Raw genomic sequence first — 15,743 nt, 5'->3', positions numbered from 1 at the left:
TGAAGACCTTCATGTTACAAACAGTTGCCTGTGCTCAGCTGACACATCTCTGAGTGTCTCAGATCAGAAAGAACTGGAAAATGTATGCAGAAATAATGCTGTTGACACAGCCAAGAGGATGAAGCACAACTTTAATATTTCTCTTGCAAGAAGCTTCGTCCAGAAGCCTGGCAGCAGGCCAGAAAGAAAACTGGACAGGAAGAAGCTTGATAACACAACAGCAATAGCACAGGAGAAGGATGAAGATGCTGCATATTAGCATGCAAGGCAGTGCCAGAAGGAAGGAGCAACGTAGGATTCTGTGATGTTCAGACCATGGGATGGAGGTACAGTCTGATACAGGAAAAGGCCTTCTTACCAGTGTATGTAAAAAAATTGACTCACACAGCACAGTACTATCAAATGACAGCCATCTAACTGACATCCTGTGACACCAGTTCCCAAGTCCTGAAACAGCTGCTATGGTCAATAGAAGTCTTATCAAAAGACCCTAGAAACAATAGACCCCCATAGAAGGATCTCTGTTGCTTCTCTATGGTCTTGGATCAGGCCCAGAGAGCACAGTTATCACACGGCATATATATGTCCTGATGAAACTCATTGAGAGTATTCATACAACTATCTAAAAATAGGTCAAATTTTCTTCTCTATGAAATAATTCAGTCCCACTATTTGTGTCAGGGCCTTGCATGCACCAGTAGGCCTTAATGGACCACACCAGCCTCATCAAGGCCCACCACCCACATGCCCACTGCCTTTTCATCCTGAATCCCCATTTCAGCTCAGCAGCCTCTCCCTGACAGAGCTACACCATACAACTGTCAGTCTCCAGCCCTGTCTCTAGCTCTGTCTCGTGTTGTTCTTAATTGGACTCCCTGGATGAACCCCATCCTGGGCTCATCACCTCATCTTATCTTGGCTGCTAACTATGCACAGAACCTCTCACTGCCACCAGTACATCGCTGCTCACATGCTGTGGGACTACACCTTCTCGGTGTCATCCCCTGTATTGGGACTGCCCTTCACTCATTCTTTTTTGTGGAGCAGTCTGCCCTTACTACTCCTTGGCAATTACCATTACACCAGAAGCACTCTTAAATGAAATACCTCTATGACGGGTCAAACCCTAGAGAAGAAAAAAAATGGTTGCATTGCCAATTCAAGAGGAAATGAAGCTGCACATTTAATATCCAAGTAAGAGAACTGCTGTGGCACCTCCAGATATTCCAGACTGCATAAGAAATCAATTCAGAAAGAGAGTGGGGAAGTTAATACTTTGGAATACAGTGGCTATACTGTATAATCTGAATAAACATTGAATGTCTTTCCCCACCTTTCAGCAAAGATTTAATGCAGGAGTCTGTGGTGAGCTGACATAATACTGAGATTTCATTTTATTTATAAAATACACCACAGATCATTTATTAATACATGAAGTATCATAAATAATTAAAACAGTTCTGTAATTGTCAAAATCAATGCACAAAATATATTAGCTGTTTTTTGCACTTACACTGTTTATTTGCTTACTCTAATTTGGAAAAGACTAGTTCACAATGGATTGCATCAGTAATGATGTTCTTCCATAAACATATTTTATAAACTAAATTATCTGTTAGTAAAAAATCTAGAGAGCTAGTCATACTCTGACAAATTCTCTCTTGTCTTCAAAAACAAAACCAAATCTCTCTGGTGTCTAATCCTAGAACTTCTTGGCTCATGGAAATTTTCTCATAAATGTTGATGGAGACAGCAGATTACATCCAACAGGAATTTTACATGAATGAGGACTTTGTGAAATGTATAGGTGAAATTTTTCTTGTCATCACATGAATGTGCATCAGAGGAAAGGATAAGAAATTCCCTCCTCTCCTTTTTCATGGCTCCCTTTTGCAAAGCCTATGCCAGAACAAGCTACAAACAATAATCCATGCAATTTGGAAAAAGCTGCACACCAAAAGATTTTTTTTTCATACAGAATGATTTGTTTTATAAAACTTAGAAATGTTCCCCAGTACGTTACTTACCAGAGCATTACTTTCTAACTATGCTCAGACATACACGTGTGTCTCTTTTATAGCATCCTTCTAATGTTCATTAACTTTGGTCTTAGGGGGATATACACCCAAGAGATGGTGTGAGGGGAAAGAGAAGGAGGAAGAAGGAAACCTGTCCAAGTCTTCCTAAGCAGCAGCCATCCAATTAATCAACTGCAACCTGTGAAAGGGCATAAACCACACTTGTGTCTTTGTATACCAGCTACTTCCCAGGAGGCATTTTCTTACTGCTCTGGCATAACTTGGCATGACTGGACAGCTACCAACGCAGGAGAAGGATGAATGTCTGTAAGTCCCACTGAGACTAGAATAAGATTTTGTCCCTACATTAAATTTTAGCAACTTAAACTCAGGAAAAATCCACTGCAAGAATAAATCTATGTAAATACACTGAATTCCATAAAATGGCAATGATTTAGGGTAGTTAAAGATCTTTGTTACTTAATAGTGTATTTTGATTTCCAAATATATCTCACTTGTGCACCTTTGGTTGAACTATGTTATGGCTTAGTCATTCTTTGGAGGTAGCAACCACAGTCATGTCATTTCATATGTTATGACCCAATATAATTCACTTCAAAACCTGCGGTATAAAATACCACTGTAAGAGCTTGAAAGTAAATCTTTTGCTGATAGAATGCAGGCAGCAAAATCAGAAAGCACCTGTTTTTTCTCTAAGATGATTTTTGGACTTTACTTTCTCCAAAGTCTCTCACATCTGGGCTGTTTTCAAGTCTTGCTAGTTTCCCTTTGAAATATCTCCAAATATAGTCTGTTTTCCTTGTCCAGATTTACCCAGTTGCTAGTCATCTCCCATCCCAATTGTTCTGTCTTCCAGGTGTTAACTTTGTTTCCCAATATTAAGCTGGCTTCCCCAAACCCATTCAAAATGCTGCTGTCAAAATTACCTTTTTGCTTTATGACTTTTATCATGATGAATCATGTGCTTCCTCATTTATTTCTCCAGCAAGAAAAGGTTTTCTCTCTCACATCATCTTCTGCTGTTTGGAGTAACTGAGATACTCTCCAGACTTTTTAACAAACCAAACACAGCATAAAGTACTTCTTGAAAAAAATAAAATAGTTCTGGTCAAGGTTAAAACAGTCTAGCTAAAGACTAGACTTCGATCACTTTATTTAATTTTTTTCCATTATCATTTCTTTTAAATGAAAATGAACAAAAATATTTCCTTGCACATTCAGACACACAAAAATGTTATTTCAAGAAGCAAAGCCACAGCATCTTTCATAGTACTCTGGGTTCTCTTTACAGGTACTATAGGACACCTAGAACCTGCCTCACATTGGGGCAAGCCTGACAGCTTCTCTGGCTGGGGCACTTCAGCTTTGTATCATGGAAGAGAGCCTGTCTCCCTGCTCCCTGGGAACTGGGTGCATGGCACAACGGACTGAAGCTAGGAGGAATAGCTAATACAGTAGAGCATCATGCTGCTACTGACAGGGACCTCAACAGGCTGGAAAAAAAACAAACAAACAAAAAAAAAAACAACCAGGCAAATAAGAACCTCTTGATGTTCAGCAAAGGCAAGTGCCAACTCCTGCACCTCAGGAGTAATAATCCCATGCACCAGCACAGGCCAGGACTGATGTCTGAAAAAGCATCTTTACAGAAAAGACTTGGAGGCCCTAATGACAGCAAGGTGACAGTAAGCCAGCAATGTGCCTTTGCTGCTAAGTTCAAGAGCCATGGAGATACTGGAGGGAGTTCAGCAAAGGGCCACAAAAAGGACTAAAGACTTAGTGCATCTGTCATATGAGGAGAGGCTGAGAGATGGGACTCTTCTGTCTAGAGAAGAGAAAGTTCAGGGGAATCTGATCAAATTACCTGATGGAAAAGAATAAAGAAGATTGAATCGGTGACAGGACAAGAGGTAATGGGCACAGCTTAAAATACAAGAAATTCCATTCCACAAGTTAAGAGAAAACTTTTTTTACCATAAGGGTGATTTAACACTGAAACTGCATGCCTAGAGAGGTTCTAGAGAGAAGTTGTGGAGTCTCCAATCTTGGAGATATTCAAAACACAGCCAGGTACGTCCCAGAGCTAGCTGACCCTACTCTGAACAAGGGGATTTGTCTGGGTGATCTCCAGAGGTGCCTCTCAACCTCAGCCATTCTGTGATTCTGCCAAGTCTCTGCTCTAAAGAACAGGAATAGCTCAAAAAAAGGAAAGGCTGAGAGACATCCGCCTCCTAAAAGCTTTGTGTGTCATCCTTTCCTGTGATATGAGAGCCTAAAGTGCCTGGTTCAGACCAGGAAATCAAGGCAGTGCCCAGACAAATACGTGTCTCTCCAACCCCCGGAAGAATCTCTTCTGGACCAAGGCATTTCTCTGTCCCTGAAGCACCCCATGTTAATCTTGCCTGATAAACTTTTCCAAAAAGATACACTTCTATAGAGAACACTGACATGTCCAAAACATCTGCCAAAAATATTCCAGTCAGGTGCATAGATAAGTATTTCATTTCCTTCTTAAGCATATTGTGAAGTTCGTGTCATTAATCATTAGAAAGCATTGGCAGAAAATTCTACAGTGCAAGGCAAGATGACTACATTATACACTTCCATACATCTGTCTTATTTAAAATTTGTTTGCACCTTCAACACAAAGTAAGGACGGGACCTGTTACCCAGGCCTCTTAACCACAACAATCCATTTCTTTACTAGGTCTATCTGCTTCTGGTAAAACGGAAAGGGATAGTCTTGTCGTACTATATTGCTTGTTTAAACAGAAACAGTGCATCTCAACTGTAACTGAACTTTCTGATTTTCTATAATCTTGCACCTTCCAACAAAATTTACTCTCTTCCTTCTACTTCATTTTTCTTTTTTATCATATTCTTTACATACTTTTCTTGAGGTTGTACTGAAAATCTCTGGAATGTGTTCTGATGTATGTATCCGTGATGGTTTTACCCTGCTGTGCAGCTAAACTCTGCCAGACCACCCTCTTACTCCCCCTCCTCAAATGGAAAGGGGGAGAAAATATGATGAAAGAGCTCAAGGTTTGAGATAAGGACAAGGAGATCACTCAATAGTTATCATCATAAGCAAAACAGACAGCATAGGAAGATTAATGTAATTTATTGCCTATTGCTAACAAGCTAGGGCAGCGAGAAACTTTAAAAAAACAAACAAACAACAACAACAAAAAAACACCTTTCCCCCCATCCGCCCTCTTCTACTTCCTCCCTCCAAGCGGCCCAGTGGAATGGGGGCTGTGGGCTGTCCCTAATGCTTCACCTCTGCTGCTCCTTCATGATCACTCTCCGCCCCTGCTTCACATCCCTCCCACGGGATGCCGTCCTTCCCAAACTGATCCTGTGGGGGCTGCCCACAGGCAGCAGCTCTTCAGGAACTGCTCCCACACGGCTCCGTACCACGGGGTCCATCCCCCAGGAGCAAACTGCTCCAGCACGGGTCCCCCACGGGCAGCAGCTCCCCCCAGACCCCCTGCTCCTGCGTGGGCTCCTCTCCACGGGCTGCAGCTCCGGCCCGGGGCCTGCTCCTGCGGGGGCTCTCCATGGGCCGCAGCCTCCTCCAGGCCACATCCACCTGCTCCACCGGAGGCTCCTCCACGGGCTGCAGCGTGGAGATCTGCTCCATGTGGGACCCATGGGCTGCAGGGGGACAGGTTGCCCAAAGCCCCATGCAGCCTGGCTTTGAACACTTCCAGGGATGGGGCATCCACAGCTTCTCTGGGCAACCTGTTCCAGTGTCTCGCCAGCATTATAGTAAATAATTTCTTCCTTGTATCTAGTCTAAATCTATCATTTTTTTAGCACTCATCTTGGAAGAGGTATTAATTTCTGTATACATAGGTGGAAAATAGTTCTGACTTTTTGAGTGTGTAGTACAAACAACATGCAAGATAGCCAGATGTGCACCAATCTTTTTATATTGCTGCCAAAGATTATTAGTCAAAGCTTCTTCATAGAAGTTAATCTATGAGAATTCAAATACAATAGATAGCAGCTGTGAGCAAGGGTCAAAAATCATTGCGTTGCTTCATCCTTTGCTGCATGTGGAAGGGCTCTGCACAGTTCCCAACTCATTACTTTGAAGAGACACTGACACATGTTTTGCTGCAGAAGTGTAGTAGAGAACTCCTAACGTTGGCTTTAGTACAGGGGTTTTCTCATGTCAGACTTCCAGCTGAAACGTTAAGAGTACAGATGTTGAGCTGCTGCAGCAAAACAGTCACACAACAGTAAGCAAGTTTAGCATTTTACTGCCTCTGTACACACCTAGCTCTTCATGATCAATCTCATTTATCCTTTTGCCCATAACTATTTCACTGAGCACTTTTTTATTATTATTGTTTTGTAACAGAACAGGGCCTTTAGAAGCTGTAGGTAATACAGATAGCTGTCCACACGTTAAGTGGAAATAGACAGCCTTTCAGGTAATCTTTTTTTTTTTTTTTTTGATGTGTAAGGCACTGGGGCAATCCTGGTCTGACTTACGTTGACTATGGAAGGATGCATACCCTAGCTGAACCCTGCATACAGAGGCATGAAATGGGTGAAAGCCAGCACTCCTCTTAATCACTTTTACTCTTGTGCCCTGACTTCCACAGAGAATTATGTGGACCAATGACCCAGAGAAAAGCTACAGTGAACTTCAGCAGGTCCTTGACTGACATCGACGACAGCTCGAGCCCTGTTCCACAATATACAATGGCAGGTCAGAGTTTTAGATGAAGCCCTGTTTTACTTGGTGACTTTCATTTTTGTGAAATATCATACCAAAACCTAACAGTGGAAATAAAAAAGCAAGCATATCTAGAATATTTAAAAGGGAATCAGAAGCAGTACTTGTAGTTTAAAAGACATACAGCCTGTGTCTTCTGGAAAAGAAATCCAGCTTTAAATCTGGGGATGCAACAGCTCCAGCAGCTGCTGCCAGTGCTGACCTCTGGTGAGTTCATGCTTTCCTCTTCAGAGGAACGCAGACCACAAGATTTTGCCATGACAGCTTCTCAACTCCCTCATTTTCTACACATGGAAAACAAAACCGAAAGGAAAGAGCTAGAGGACAGACTTTTCAGGTGCTCATTCCTCAGGATGTTGCTCCTACACCCATTTCATGGCTTATCCAGGTAACGACACATCTGTGCCAGCAGGGCAGGCTGCCCAGCTGTGTCACAGTGGCTCCAGTACTTGACAATAGTGAACTAATGGTTTGTAAAAGGGTGCAGTAACATAACCAGCACTGCACAAGCAACCCTCTTACAAAAACAGCTCCTTGCCAGAATGTATGTGGCCATGTCTACATGTGGTCAGTTCCTATGTGAACCAACTTTGCTTTCACCCCATACATCAATGCACTACTTTTATATCGTACAGTTTTTCCTCCACCAACCTGTCAGACAGGACTAGCACAATCCTGACTTTTGGATCCACACTTCATGTACTCAGTAATGGTCATCACAGCTTCCACCTCTACAATACAGACAGCAGAGTTTGGAGAACAGATGAATCCCACCTCATGTGAGCCCCACAGTACTTGAGCTCCTGAGACTGAACTAAAAAGAGCGTAACAGCAACAACTGAGGTACAGTTTGTGGTGGTTTTACTCAGGTGTGCAGCTGAGCTCCACCACAACTGCTCTCCCACTCCCCCTCTTCAAAGGGAAAGTGGGAGAAAATCAGATGAAAGGGGCTCAAGGGCTGAGATAAAGACAGGGAGATTACTCAACAATTATTGTCATGGGCAAAATCTTACCCATCTAAGCATGTACTGGTGACACGGGCCCTGAAATAGCGTGGTTAAAACATGGAAGCTTTAAACTGTGACTGTAGATAGGCCAAAGAATTTCCAAGCAACTGGCAGGATTGCGCACTTCATTTCAGGAGTTTTACTGCAGGCTAGACCCCAGTCCCATGGGCTGAACCGCTACAAGCAGGTAGAGCACTCATTTGCTGGTTTACTTTGGTCTAAACTAGAGTCTGACCCAAGCACTCTGGGACTTGCTTGCAACATAAGCAGAGAAGATTGGGAAATTTTGCTTCAGAAGTACATCCCCGATGTGAAAACTGATACTAATAAAGATGCACCCAATACATTTTGTCCTTTTTACCTTTGTGTCCAATTTGCCTTGATTATTTCTAGTCTTTGTGAACAGGATACAGAATGAATGACCTCAAGCTTTCCTACTGCCAGAAGAGGTAGCACTTTGTGATTTAGCATTTTTAAAAATCAGCATGCTTCCCCCATCACTACATATAAAATGGAAATAAAAAAAAAAACTCTATACAAAAATATGGAAAGAGCTACTTGTAGGAAATTCTCAAAAGGTACTGAAACCAAGGGACTTTAAAAGCCAGCCTCTATGCAAGTCATACTGAAAGCTAAAACCTGGGACCAGTTAAATCTCTTTAGAATTCAGGCATGAAATGTCTAGTATTACAGTGCTTGCTTCATACGAGTAACGACTGCTTGGAGAGACATTACAATAATTTTGTTTCCTGAAATTTTCCCCAGTCCATTTTTTAAAACATGTTTTAAATAAGTAATACATTGTTTGTAGATGTCTACCTTTGAAATTTAGAAACTGAAGCAAATAAAAGTTAAATAAATTGTTCAGAGTCCCTTAAAATTCTGTGGTGGAATTTCATTTCCAGGGATGAATTATGCCATGCTCATTAATAATGTAAATTGTAGCAATCTGAGTTGCCATTTAGCTTTTCCCTCTTTTATAAAAAGTGGGAACTTTTCATATGTGAATAGAGAGAACAGTACAAAAATAATTGTATTCTGGAGAAATGCTCAAAAGAAATCACATTCCTGCTGAGTCTATGGGGGTTCTATTAAGCTAAACCATGGGGGATGCCACTGAGTAGAAGATCCCACTGACAGCATTGCTAGAAGTACAGACATCCTGATATTAAATCCTCGGGAAAAAACATTTCCTCATTATTAGCATCCTGAAAGACAAAGGTATGTAGGACAAAACTTAAGTGGAAGAAAAGACAAACAACCTTACATTGGGTTTAAGCAGATTTTAAAATGTAAGATTACTGTTATTCAAGCGCAGATAAAGGTAGTGCATGTCTGACAAGTAGTTGACCAAAACCAGGTGGATGAAAGATAAAAATTATTAGCATCTATGTGAAAGTTCATACACTTTGTTAATGAATTTGAAAATACCAAAAAAATAAATAAAAATATAAAGATTCTCCCAAGAGTTCCAATCCCCTATTTTCCTCACCACTATTTATCACAATGGAAGTCATAATGCTTAGCCCTCATCAATATTTTTTTCTAAAAATATGTGGGCTGATTGTGGAAGATACATATTCCTTAGACACAATTACTCTTTTGAATAAATACATGCTTTGTTTGTTGGACATGTGCACACATCCTTTATTCATGTTCAGCTCTGAATAAATTCCCACTTATTTGTTACCAAATCTAACACTCCCTCTGATTTCAACCAGCTGTGAGGCAGACTGCTACGCAGAGAATGTACTCAGGGTGCTCTAAGCAAAATGCAGAGGATAAAACTACAGTAGATCTCTGCTCTAACTCCAGAAGAGACACTTTAAAAATAAAGAAATACGTTTATTAGGAAAAAATGCAAAATGCTAAGGACAGGAGATCATTCTTCAGAAAGCGTTGCTTTGCAAGACAGGCGAGGAAGGTTGCTGGGGCTTTTTGGTGTTTTTTGGTTTTACCAGAAGTATGGGGTGAAATCTCTTCCTGGATTTGCTCAGGGCAGTGCAGCACGCTCTTAGTTGAGACTGATGAGGAAACCACGTTGAAAGATAGCAGCAGGGATTAAAATTTCTCCAGCTGCTGTGGCATGACATGCCTCTGTGCACTACACATTATCCTAAAAGATATGTATTACCTGGCTCTGGAAGAACAGAAAATGGGAATATACATGTCCATAATATATCTTAAAAAGAGACAAAACCAAAACTAAACGCTACGAGGTGATTGTGCCTATATGAAATCTATAATAGAACAGAGCCTGCCGTCGGGCAGGTATGCAATTACGAGTGATGGAGTCATGAAAGATACACTCGATCTCAAATTCTTTACTGTTTAAAATGTATTTGAAAAGCCCATAGTACTGTCTTTGCCTGCAACTCTGAAGATTTTACCAGTGTGGCACTGTCAGGCACCATGCAAAATCTTTTTGTTTAACAGTTATTTAATGTTGACCTCAATTAATTCAAAGTGAATTAGAGATGAACATCACAGAGCTGATACATACTTAAAACAGCCACAAAACCACCGTAGTTAGAAGAAAAAGAAAAATCAATTAGTGATACAAACTCTCAAGACTTAAGGGCATCATCAGCTGTTAGCAGATGAGCTTTGGATCAAACTTTCCCTTTGGGCAAGTACCGAAGATGCCTGCAGCCCTCCAGCTGTTGGCAGCAATAGCATACCAGACGGGATGGGCTGCTGTTCCGATCCAGTGAGGCAATGGATTACACTGGTGAGGGTGAGATAGCTTTTGACTTTTTTAACATTTCACACAGCAGTCATGCAGGGCCCCTGTCTCAGTGTGCTGATGGCAATAGTGGCATTGCTAGAAATTCAAAGCAGGGCAGACAGAATATCCTTCATTCAGGGAATCCCAAAAGCCTGCATAAACATTTTACATGCTCTTTTTTTTCTTTCTTTTTTTTTTTTTTTTTAAGAATAGAACAGTGTCATCTGACATGAAATTCTGCCCCTTCTGGAACTGGAGTCAGCTAATCTAAATTAGCACATGCTTTCATGCACAAAGTAAAAAATAAACATATCCTGTTAGAACTACGGGGGGAATTTCAGGTAGGCAAAATCTTATTACTCAAAATGGAATAGAGCCAGTAAAGCCAAGTAATACGCTTACTCTTGTGCAATGTGCCGTAGGATTTTCTTTTAATAGTTAGACTTGCTCTGGACCTTCATTTTTTATTTCATCTCAAAGATGGACAATGTGCTCATTTGTGTAAAATCAGCTATAATGGACATAATGAAAATTTACACAGGTCTTGTATAACTGGATTTAACAGCTAGAATCTGAAGTTTAGATTTGGACAGCATTAGGCCACAAAGACACCTTTGTATAGTGTTGAAAATTTTTGGCAGAGACTGGAGACAAGTGGCAATAAAAATTTAAGTGTTGAGACTGTCTTCTGAAATACTTCACACACTTCATAAATAATACTCTGTATTTTTAGAATATTAATAAAACTGTCCTGCTTCTGCCCCTCCGGTTTTAGTATCCATCATGTCTCTTTAAAGCTGTGACCTTGAAAAGCGGAAGAAGGCAGAAAGCAAAGCCAGTAACAGGGCTTACATCCTGAAGAAACAAAACCAGAGAATGGTTCAATACCCCACATCCCAACAGTTCAAAGCCTATCTGTCTAATATCTAAGCAGGACTAATTTATATGTGTGTGCGCCTAATGCCAGCAAAGTGACATTGGTAATTACATACGATTTCCGTGTTGCACAAAGGTATAGGTGGCCCATTGAACCAGGAGCCAAGTTCAGTGAATTCTTCATGTGTGATGGCAAGCATTTGGCAGCTTAGCACTGTTGATCATTGCAACGGTTAGCGGTGGTGCTCTATACCAAGAGCTGACATTACTGGCTCACTAGCTTTTAATTCCTGCCTCATGCCTTTGGGGTAATTCTGCTGTGAAACAGCCAGCTTCATTTGCCTGCCACTCAAAGGCAGCAAAGAAAATCACAGTGTACAATTAGCAAGGAGAAACAGAGCAGCAGTGGGCATGGGCACACCAACCTCTTGTACAGATAGCTCTTTGGCTTTCTGATTAAGGCTCACTGAAATCAGAAGAAAAGGAAATCCTTTGCAGGAGTATTTATATCCCATATGCTAGCATCATGAAAAAATGAGAAAAATAAATCAGCAATGGATTTTTTTTTCCAGTTTCTAGGATTGTTTTAGTACATGGAGCAGCTCAAAGTCATGCCCCAGACGTCTCACATTACACCTAAATCTGGCTTGCTCCTCACCACTCCTCATCTGCTCAGGTTCCAGAACAAATAAAATCCTCTTACATTTGTTCACAAAAGAAAATTTGTTCACACCCCTGTCATTTGGTAGAGAGGTTACAATCAGGGTGATTCCTGGTTATCTCTGCAAAACTAATAATAATAAAAAAAAAAAAAGGTGCTTTTAATATGCAGATATGACCAAAAAAAAAAAATCTCTAGTCATGGGTGTCAGTAACCACAATAGTTTTACTCTTGTAGAACCACCTATAGGCCCTGTGACATAATGTATCAGGAGTTCCCATTTTCTGTGCCAAATCTTGAGCTGACAGCATATGATGAGTTCTTGGTTTTATTGGTTGCCATTCATTCCTTTTTCTCAGCAGATGGCACAGACCAGGCGTGGGCAGCAGGCAGAAATGTCCTCACGGCACACTGCACCATTTGCAGGCATCCAGATTTGTCAGAAGACTGCCATGGGTCTTTAATCCCACTAAAGTTAAGACGACAGAGGTAGAGGGTGAGGCTGAGGGCACCATTTTGCTGTAGATGGGGCTAACGTGGCACAAGGGCAGAAGAGCTGGCAAGTGCTCCCAGCCCCTGCAGCAGAGGTGCAGGAGAGCACCTGGGCTTACCCAGCTGGTAGCTTCATCTCCCCTAAAGCTCCAGTAACTGGAGTGAGCTCCCTCAGACCTAAACTGAGTAAGTGTACTCAGCTTAGTAAAGGCCATGTTTTATTCACTAACCTGCTTTACGTATCAACAGAAAGTAATCATTTTTGCTCCATTTTGCTCTTTTACTCTCTGGACTTTCAGTTATAACCTTTTTTTTCTCTAATAAGGACCCCAGATTTTTGAAATTGATGGTGAACAACATACAGCATATGCCCAGTCCTGGACTTACAGGCATTTTAGAAATTCATCTTTTTCAGCTTGGAATGGAACAGAACCTGTATGCTGACAGGCCCAACTATTGCTCTATGATTGGAATCATCTCTTTTCTTATCAGATTCAATAAGTACAAAACTATCTGATAACTAACTGTATCAAGTAATCTATCTCAGCAAAACAAACCAGTACTCTGATACAATGTTATAAAACCAAATATATAGGCAAGTGTCAAAAAAAATGGTTTTTGAAAGTAATCGATTCAATATATGTGTATTTCAAGATTTGTATCAACAGAACGAGTATCCTCCAATTGCAGCAATTCAACTCACATGTACATTGCCATGACTTAAATTCAGTTAGTAAAAATAAATAATTTTTTTTTTCCAACAAAAGTAATACTTCAGAGTATGTATTGTTGGGATAAGGGGCATAGTTAATATAATACCATCAGAGAGCTCTAGCCAAAGCCAGAAAGCACAGCTATGGACCAGAACCCTCCTTATGTTCAGAGCTGCTCAGAGGCAGAGTATTTTTATTCAGGTCTCTGTGGAAATTGTTCCTGTAAGCACAAAATCTACTCTTTGACTAGCTTCTAGCACTTCAAAGCCTGGGTTCGTGCCACAGGACGAAATAGCTATTGAGTGAGAGAGGGAGCAAGAGCTTTCTGAAGCCACCTTGCCAACATGACTCAAAACAACTATGAAGGGACCATCTATAAAGCTTGGAAGTTAGTTTAAGTTCTCTTCATACTGAATTTTTTACCTTTCTCCTAAACCTACCAAAACCCATCAATTAGTGCTTTAAAGTTCTCTTGAGGTCCCTTTCAACCCCTACAATTCTGTGATTCTGAAAGTTGTTGGCATCACCAACTGGCCTGAAACCCCCAATTCACCTACTGCAGAGCAGTGATTTTTTCACCTCTTTGCTTACTGTGATCTATGAATCCTTTGTATTTGTCTTGAATATCAATTGCAATAACAGGAAAATGATTGTGCTGCAGAGCCAGTGAGTGGCTAGACAGTAGAGAAAATATTTTCACAGTGAATAAATTATATACAGGACATGGGTATGCATGAGTTTATTTCAGGTGATCAAGAAATTAGCTGTTGTTTGAATTCCTGAAAGGAACGTTCAAAGCTGCCATCATAAACAGTATTTTTTTTTTCTTTTTCTGCAAAGTAAACAGGTATATGTACAGGAGATTTCTGCTATTTACCTTAGCATCTACATTCAGAGCATGGGCAAAGCATCTGATAAATGAAACAGAGGACACACTTTAGCCAAAATGAGGTTGTATTAGTGTTCAGATATCATTTAAATGAAGATACAGAAAACAAACATCAGATAAAAAAATTAAAAAAAAAAAAAAAGGAGAACAGAAAGGGGGAAAACAAACCATGTATGTGATTCTGTTTAAACACTTGCTAAATAGACCATAACTACATCCTAAATACATACATGACAGAGAAAGGAGGAAAAAACAGTTTGATGAGCCAAACTCTGGCTTGTTTATTTTTATAAATCATAGATTTATCAAACCGTTTGTATTTCTTGTGTTTATGTACAGAACTTAAAGCTACTGTAAATACACGTTTTTTAATAATATTTTGCTTGATCGGGAAACAGGCGTTTCACAATCACACACCTTGAAACCTGGAATTTTGTCCACATTCTCTCTATGTCTTGTGTTAGCCACTTGTCTTTCACATGGTTGGCAATTTTCAGCATCAGAGTATGTGTAAGCTATTACTTCCACTAGAAATATTATCAGTGCATTAGAATCATTTAAAAAGCAAGAAGAAATATGGAAATAGGAATATTAATAATTCTGTCCTCTGACAGTGTCTGAATGTAAGAAGTACTCAGTTTCACAGGAAAAAATATTCCAGACATAGTCAGTAGATGTTATGCTCAATATGAGGAAATTATAAAGCAAATAAACGTGGAAATAAAAACCTCAAATCTTTTAGGTAGTTTAAAATTATGTGGTGATGCTGGGTTTAGTGTTATTCTTGATGTTTCTTTCCAACAAATCATGACTTCCTCCCATATTATTTGCTTTCAAAACTTCTATCTCAAAGCCATCAGGAACTGCATTGTCAACTAAGCTGTACCAGTGCTACCAAGACCACTGCCCTCTATATTTTTGAGAGTAAAAACTCAGGTGACAAAAATTCAGTGTACTATAGAACCTGCTAAAATTTCTTGCTTACCAAATTGTTAAAAAAGAATCATCAAGTGACAACTACCCATTTAATATTATTTTAATTTGGAAAGGTTTTGATTTAAGGAAGGAGAAAACTATTTTAATACCAATAAGTGCTGATTTTATAGAAAAAGAATCAAATCACAAACACTCTAAACGTGTTTTCCTTTTCTAAAGGCTATGAGAAAAACAATACCTGTGTGAACTCACTAGATTATTGCTAAAGCTTTTTTCAGAGGTTCAAGCGATAAAGTGGGTCTTTGGCCAGCCGACCAGAATGAATAACGGTATGGTTAAAATGAGAAAATTGTACAGAGGCCAAAGTGGTGGTAAATGGAAGCTTCACTTAGCTGTACATAGATTATATTGTAGTAGACAAAAAGAAATAAAGCTGATGGTATGCATTTGTATCTGGTAGTGATAGCTTTATAATTCAATATGTGCAACCACCAAAGAGGAACAAAAGCATGCCAGACTTAGTAATAACTGTGGAGGTTATAACTAAAGAAATATTGCAGAAAGCAATAATATCAATCTAAAGTAGCTTATCAGATCAAGGTAAAAGTAAAGGCTGTTAGGAAAAAGAGACAGCTATTGAGCTCTGAAA

The sequence above is a fragment of the Anser cygnoides genome, chromosome 2, assembly GCF_040182565.1.
Source record: "Anser cygnoides isolate HZ-2024a breed goose chromosome 2, Taihu_goose_T2T_genome, whole genome shotgun sequence".
Taxonomy (NCBI): domain Eukaryota; kingdom Metazoa; phylum Chordata; class Aves; order Anseriformes; family Anatidae; genus Anser; species Anser cygnoides.
The sequence above is the reverse complement of the archived record's forward strand: the minus strand, read 5'-3'. Positions refer to the sequence as shown.